Source organism: Hipposideros armiger, unplaced genomic scaffold, assembly GCF_001890085.2.
Source record: "Hipposideros armiger isolate ML-2016 unplaced genomic scaffold, ASM189008v1 scaffold_1355, whole genome shotgun sequence".
NCBI classification, from domain to species: domain Eukaryota; kingdom Metazoa; phylum Chordata; class Mammalia; order Chiroptera; family Hipposideridae; genus Hipposideros; species Hipposideros armiger.
Window position 1 is genome coordinate 41,742 of NW_017732705.1, and position 7,208 is coordinate 48,949.

Below are 7,208 nucleotides of genomic sequence, written 5' to 3' on the forward strand. Positions count from 1 at the left end.
GATGGTTCATTTCTGTTTAATATGTTCGAAGGCAGGCAGAAGGAGACAGCATCCAGCTGGAAAGAAAGAAACAGTCCATTCCTTTCTTGTTATTATCATAGAAATATGCAAGTGGGGTTTTTTCTTGTTGTTCAGCCATGCTTTGTAATTACCGATTTGAATGGTTCTGTAGATTAAAAATAAAGTTCTTAATTGATTATAAATGAGTTTGGAAAATATCCAACTGGCAGTGCATTTTTCTTCTCACATGTGTCAGAGTCAAGAAGTTTCCTAATTGAGGGAACTATAACATGACTACATCTTTTAAAATCCTGCATGTCCGCGTCCCGTGAGGGAGAGTACTGGGGCTTCATTTTGTGTGCTTTGGGAGTTAAACTAGGGTGGATAAATAAATTAAAATACCTGCAGAACAGATTTTTATGAAGTTAACTACTTCATTTCTTGGAGACTCCTGAGGAACGTTGTGCCAGCATGACAACATCTGTCACAAGTGTTCTGGTCTTAAATACATTTAAGACAAGTAATCATAATACTTTCCATAGCTTGAGGCAATGTGCACCCCTGTTCTAGAGATGTGGTAGCATCCCTGAGCAATAAGCATCAGGTATGCACCCAATTAATCCTCGTTATAGACACACCGACGCCCCTGCCCCCACCTCCTCCTCCAACGGGGCGAATAACTCATTCTTTTCACGTCCCATACTTCCAGAACTTTCTGGGACTGAGCCTGACATTCATCAGCCGTGCTAATCAGTCTACACTATTTTCATTAAAATGGTACTAGTGAAGTGAACTGTTTCATTATTAGATGTATGTTGCTATTTAGATTATTTAATTTGAATATATGTAAAACAATATGTGGAGAAAATTTCATGTGTATATACATATTATAAGATATAGAGGAAAATAATATACATATATGTATATATTGGGGTGCCAAAAATATGTATACAAGTGAACACTTTGGTCAGTGTTGCTCAAACAGTAGTTCGCCGCCATCAGAAGTGCCTGGAAAAGTCATACTTTATCTGCTATAGCCCTTTTGGTATTTTATCAATTCTGTTTTTGTATTTCTTTTATTTTAAATAAATTTTTAAAAAATTTTGGAAATTACATGTGTTTACTTTTAGGCATATGTAAAAATTAAAAAATATATAGTACTACATAGGAGGTTGATTAATTGGGATGGTTTACTCATACTTTTCCTTTCAATGTTACTGTGGTAAAACAGTACTAATTTTTAAAACAAACAAAAAATGAATCTGCACATATAGATTACAATGAGTCCTGTAAACCAAACCAGTGTATTGCATGCAGATGATAACTTGCAGATTTGCCTTCCACCTGTCTTCATTTGGTTGTGTTTTGCCTGTCAAGCATTTGCAAACACTTTTATGTCATCAGAACCTTTGGTCCTTTGGTAGGTAAACCTGTTGTGTTTAACTCTGGCCAGTTAACATGCTAGCTAGAAGGCAGTGGGCCAGGTTCGACCTGATTTGAGCCCCTGAGGAAACCCCACTAAAAAGCCTATTCTTGGGTAGCTGGATGGCTCAGTTGATTAGAGTGCATGCTCTTAACAACAAGGTTTCTGTTTGGATTCCTGCACGTGATGGTAGGCTGACCACCCCACCCCCACCCCGCCCCACCAACTAGACTGAAAACGGTGACTGGACTTGGAGCTGAGCTGTGCCCTCCACAACTAAGATTAAAGGACAACAACTGGACTTGGAGCTGATGGGTCCTGGAAAAACACACTGTTCCCCAAAAAAGTTAAAAAAAATTTTTTTAAATAAATAAAATAAAAAGCCTGTTCTTTTCCTGAGTCTGGTCACAAAATCATAGCAACAAACACATCACTGCCAGGAACTGTGCTGCCTCCACAGAAGAAACTCTGGATAAACCTGTCATGTAATTAATTTAACAGTTTTTCAAGCTCGGATCCTGGACAGAGAATTTCTGGAGAGAGCTTTGCTTCCCTACTCCTATTTCTGTAATATCATTAGCATATTGTGACAGGAGAAGCCATTAGTACTAATAAATTAGGTCTTAATTGTTAAGGATGTTCTAGCAAAATTTAGAAAAAAAGTGTGTTTCTGGTGTCCACATCTTTGCATGTCTTCAGCAGTTATACAGAGAAAAATCAATATTAAGTTGTAACTCAGCAATAGGCCTGAAAATCATCTATACCATTATTATTATTATTGTCTTGTCTCTCATAGGGGCATCCGACATCTGGTTTCAAAGATAATGGCAGTAACAATTATTTGCATCATAGCCCTAGCTAAGTAGATAGCTGAAAACATCTGTTACCATCTTCAGTTCCTCTAACCTGTCCCTGGAGAGGCTTTAATAGCTGATTTTTTTTTTATTTCTCTCTGTGATAATCATTTTTGCAAAATATAGATTACTTGATACTTAAAGAAATTGACTCCAATGCTGTTTTTGTCCTTTTGAATTTAAAACTGGAGGAGGGGGGCATTAAGGAAAACGTTGGAAGAAAATGATCTCACCAGGGTTCAAATTGTACTGTCATAGCTTTATAGCATTGCCCTTCTAAACTATGGTCACTGTTTTTCTCTGATATATTAAACGCATAAAAAACACAGGTACTAATATTTGAACTAACACATCAGAGACACTAGACTGCTGCCATTCTGACCCATGAAACGCACAGGCAGAGCTAGTAAGAAAAAACTTCAGGGCACTCTAATCAAATAATGAATGAGGCAGTATTTGTGAGACTACCACGTATTAGCTGCATACTAGGTTCTGGCTGTTCGGTGCAAACAGATGATAGAATTCACATGGTCTCTTCCAAGGCCTAGAGTCCAAGCTTGTACAAGAATTTTGAACCATTCACATGGGAGACAAAAGACCAAGCCTAAACTATAGACTATGTACAATGGTTCTCAGCAGAAAGAAATCAGTAGGAACAAAGGAAGCTGGGAAGATTTTAATCCTCAGTGCTCAGCACCCTAGTGACAGCAGCAGGTCAGTCCAAGTCACCAGAGTGAGGCACTCAAGTAATCCAGGCTGACTGCATAAACAAGGAACCCACGCGCAAGTAAATGAAATGGGGCAACCTTTGAAAAGAAATGGAATTGGACCTGACTTTGGAGAGGGGGTGTAACCTCTTGTCGTTTGAGAACTGAAAAAAAATGAGCAGTGCAGCATGGCCAGCGGCTTTTATGATGCTGAGGGTGGGGCAGAATGAAAGGTGAGTGAGAGAGGTGAGATGAGGGTGATGGGGTGAAGGTGAGGGGGATAGTAAAGAGAAAATACTCATTTGGGCATAAGGCCACTATAAGACATAATGAGAAAAAATATTTCATGAAGGCATGAGAGTACATTATAGAAATCTGTCAATGATGGGTTGAGGAACTTTATTATAACCCATTTTTTAAATTTCTTAAGGAGCAAAAGAAAAAAACAAAACAAAACCAAAAAGTGAGGCACCACCATGAAGAGACCAGAGGGCTATGTAAAAATTGGTCTTGTAGGTAAGACATCATAATGGCTTCCACAAGGGTAATTAGAGAAAAACTGAAGAAATACTTTGTTTGAGACCATAAAAAAATATTTACTTAATAAGTCTTCATGGTAATTAAATATGTGGGGTAAGGAAAAGAAATCTCCCGAGCTGAGAAATGTAGCTATGACTACCGAAACGAAAGCTGCTGCAGTACAACAGGACGCGGAAGTGAACCACCGCTATGGAAATCTGAGGATTCAACGAAGCATTTGAGTAGAAATATTAAACAGGCAGTTGGAAATAGAGGACAGGAAGTCTGTTGAACAACTACATTTAAAGCAATTAAATTTACGGGAATCAGTAAAAATGGATATTACCAAAAAAAAATCATCTCTCAAAGGGAATGCTATTTAATGTATTTGTTTGAATTACAAATATTGGAATGGCTCCAAACATATTTTCCTCGTGCCAATTTACTTTTTGGTGTTGGCAGTGTTCTGAATGTTTCATTATTATATTCACTTTATATGATCTCCTTTTTAGAGAGAAAACCCATACATTTGATCAAATTGTATATATCGCAATTCCAATATTTTACATGTAGCAAATCAACTAAAATTTAATGATCAATTAGTTCTAAAAAGCTGTATATTAAAGTATTGATACATGTTTCTTCTTGTAAAATGAATGCTTTGGTTCTGCATGATAATTTACAAAAAATGAATTGATTAAATAAACCAAAAACATACTCCTAATTTTATACTTCCCCAATAATATTAGCATTTCTTGGCTGACACTGCTTTTCACCTTTTAGTGCTGTGAGATTTGGATGAAGCGCGTTCTCTTTTTATAAATGTTCTTCAAATTCAACCTGCTGCGAGTCTAAGTTAGGATAATTGAACTCAGGAGAATATTTTAAAGTACAAGAAAAAAATAGGGCACCAAGAAAACATATGGTTTCCTAATTATGCTGTCGATTCTCTCTCTCTCTCTCTCTCTCTCTCTCTCTCTCTCTCTCTCTCTCTCTCTCTCTCTCTCTCTTTCTCTTTCTCTCTCTATTTCTTTCCGTAATCCACTGTGCATAACTGGTTCTGTCACAGGCTTTGTAGACAGAACAAACATTCATATATAATGTCCCACTGCAAATGGTAACATATTTTATCATGTGTGATGATTTAATTGTTTGATCATCTTCCCTATATGTTTAAATACTCTATATCTCCTCATAATCAAATTCAGAAGCACAGTTCCTCGATCAGATAAAGGCCACGAACAGCAACTGAGCGCAGAAAGCAACCTCTTTCACTAAGAGACTATAAATATGGCATACTCTCACTGAACATATTTATGTTTTTTAAAAATATTTTTATGAGTAAAGAAAAAAGTTATATCAAGATCAGTAGCATACTGCAATTATAACTTGATATTTTAGAGGAATTTGCAAATTGATCTTGCTGTAGCATCAGCACATTAACTTGCTTTAGCCACTTAAACTAGCTAAATGGGGACTATGATTTATTTTGGCAGAAATGTTTTGATGCTGCTTTGAAAACTGTAATAATAGTTTTTTATAGCTCTTTTCAAAATGACAGAACACAGTGATTGATCCCCACATCAGACACAATGCTTATGATTTGTGTTTATTTTAATCTAATATCTACTTTTCTATCATTTTTTTAGACAACCATGATTGACACCGTGTGTTTTGATTATCAAAACTCCAAACGTTTCTAATTATCTTGTAACATGTACTAAGTGGGGGCTTTGATTGTTCACACCTAAAGTCACTGGGTAAAATGGTAATTATATATAATTTAAAATTCTGTTTGCTTCAGGCTAATTATATTGCATAGGCTTCTAAGAAGCAATAACGTACTTTCATAACTTTTTTAGGTAGTATAAGAACATAGAGAATAATTGTGAATGTTTATGCGGCACACAATATAAGAACACTGTACTCAATTTTCCTCCTTCGCTGTACCCTGGATGGGCTGTCATTAACTCCTGCTATCTCTACTGCAGCAGCCTCCTAAATGAAATCAATATTGCTAGTCTTTGACTCTCTGCAGAAAGCAAAGATCTAATCACACCATGGCCCTGATTTCGGAATAAAATCAACACCTAGCAAGTGCTAACCCCATGCTATTTGCAGGTGCAATTTTTCCCCAGCATAAACCGGAAAATCCCGACAGCGCATGCCTTTCACTGAGCATCTGTTGCACTTTCCCACTTCACAGTCACAATGAACGACCCATTCCCACTTGTATCCTGCCTCTGATGCCATTACCTGTGTCTACGCCACCCTCGTCTTCCACCTTTACAGGACGAATGCACACTTAGAGTGTCGTCCCCAAGTGGAACGGGTCATGTTAATGCTGTGTTCCCAGAGAAATTCTTGGCACTGTCACTCTAGCAGGTAGGAAGACCTGCGTCCCATTACAAGTTATATGTATGTTTGTCTACCTGGCCAGGACATCAGATCCTTAAGGGCGGTATGACGTAATAGTTTTGTATTCCTCAGCAACTTTGTCTCCGTGGTACTCAATAAGTGCGTGTTAAACTTTGTCTCCGTGGTACTCAATAAGTGCGTGTTAAACGACAACCACTGTTCTTGTTAGGATTTCGAATTCCTATCTTTGAGCTTTATTGTGCCTCATGCTCTTTAAATATGCACGAGTATCGTATTTCCCCATGTATAAGACGCACCCTTTTTCAAAAAATGTGGGGTGTAAAAATTGGGTGCGTCTTACACAGTGGCTGTAGATTTTTTTACTTGCATTTCCCTCAAGTGATGAGGAGTTGTATGAATTTTATGATGAATAAAACTTGAATTCAATAACTTTATGTAATACATTTTTTTCAGATTTTGGGCCCCAAAATTAAGGTGTGTCTTATTCATGGGGAAATATGGTATTCCTACTATTTTAAAGTAAGTTCAGATTCTATCACACATTGAGGGAAAATATCTACATTACTCACTGTCTTCATTTTTTTCAGATACAGTTCATTCCTAGAAATAAAGCTTGATACTGACTATATATTGAGAATTACAACTTAGCTTCTGTAGTCTGTCTTCTTGTTTATGGAGGACAGAATTTGGAAGAAAACACAACTGATTTTGTTTCAATAATAAAATAAGCCAACTTCTGATCAATTTATTTAATCTAGTAAAGGAGTTTACAGAAGCTCCAGTTGTCCTGGCACCATAGAGGTTTGCACTGTTAAAATACTCTTGTTTAAAGTAGATTCTGCTTATTTCTGTATATTCATGAGTAGATTATCTACAATGTACCATTTTAATAGTTTTTTTTTAATTGTAAGCTTTTTTCCCAAAGATCACCTGAAAAGCACATGCTATAGAAAACATATACATTTATGAATATTCCCAACTGTCTTCTTCCACAGAAACAACTAAAGATGATTCTGTTTCTCTAGCATAATTTTTTGGTTTATTGGGAAGAGTGGACCAATAATAAAGATAGGTTATACTAAAGAAGCCTTGGAATGTATACCATGAAGAACAGACAGTTAATAGAGAAAACAAAACATAACTGATACAGAAGGATGCTTTCAAATACTACCTCCTACGGGTTCCTAATGCCAATGCGCAGCTGAGACACCGTAGGTGCTTTAAAAACTAACATCCTGGTCCCCGTTACAGAGGTCAGCTTACAGTGGTGTGAAATGGGTCCTGGCATTGATATCTGCATCACAATTTCCAATGGATTCTAATGTG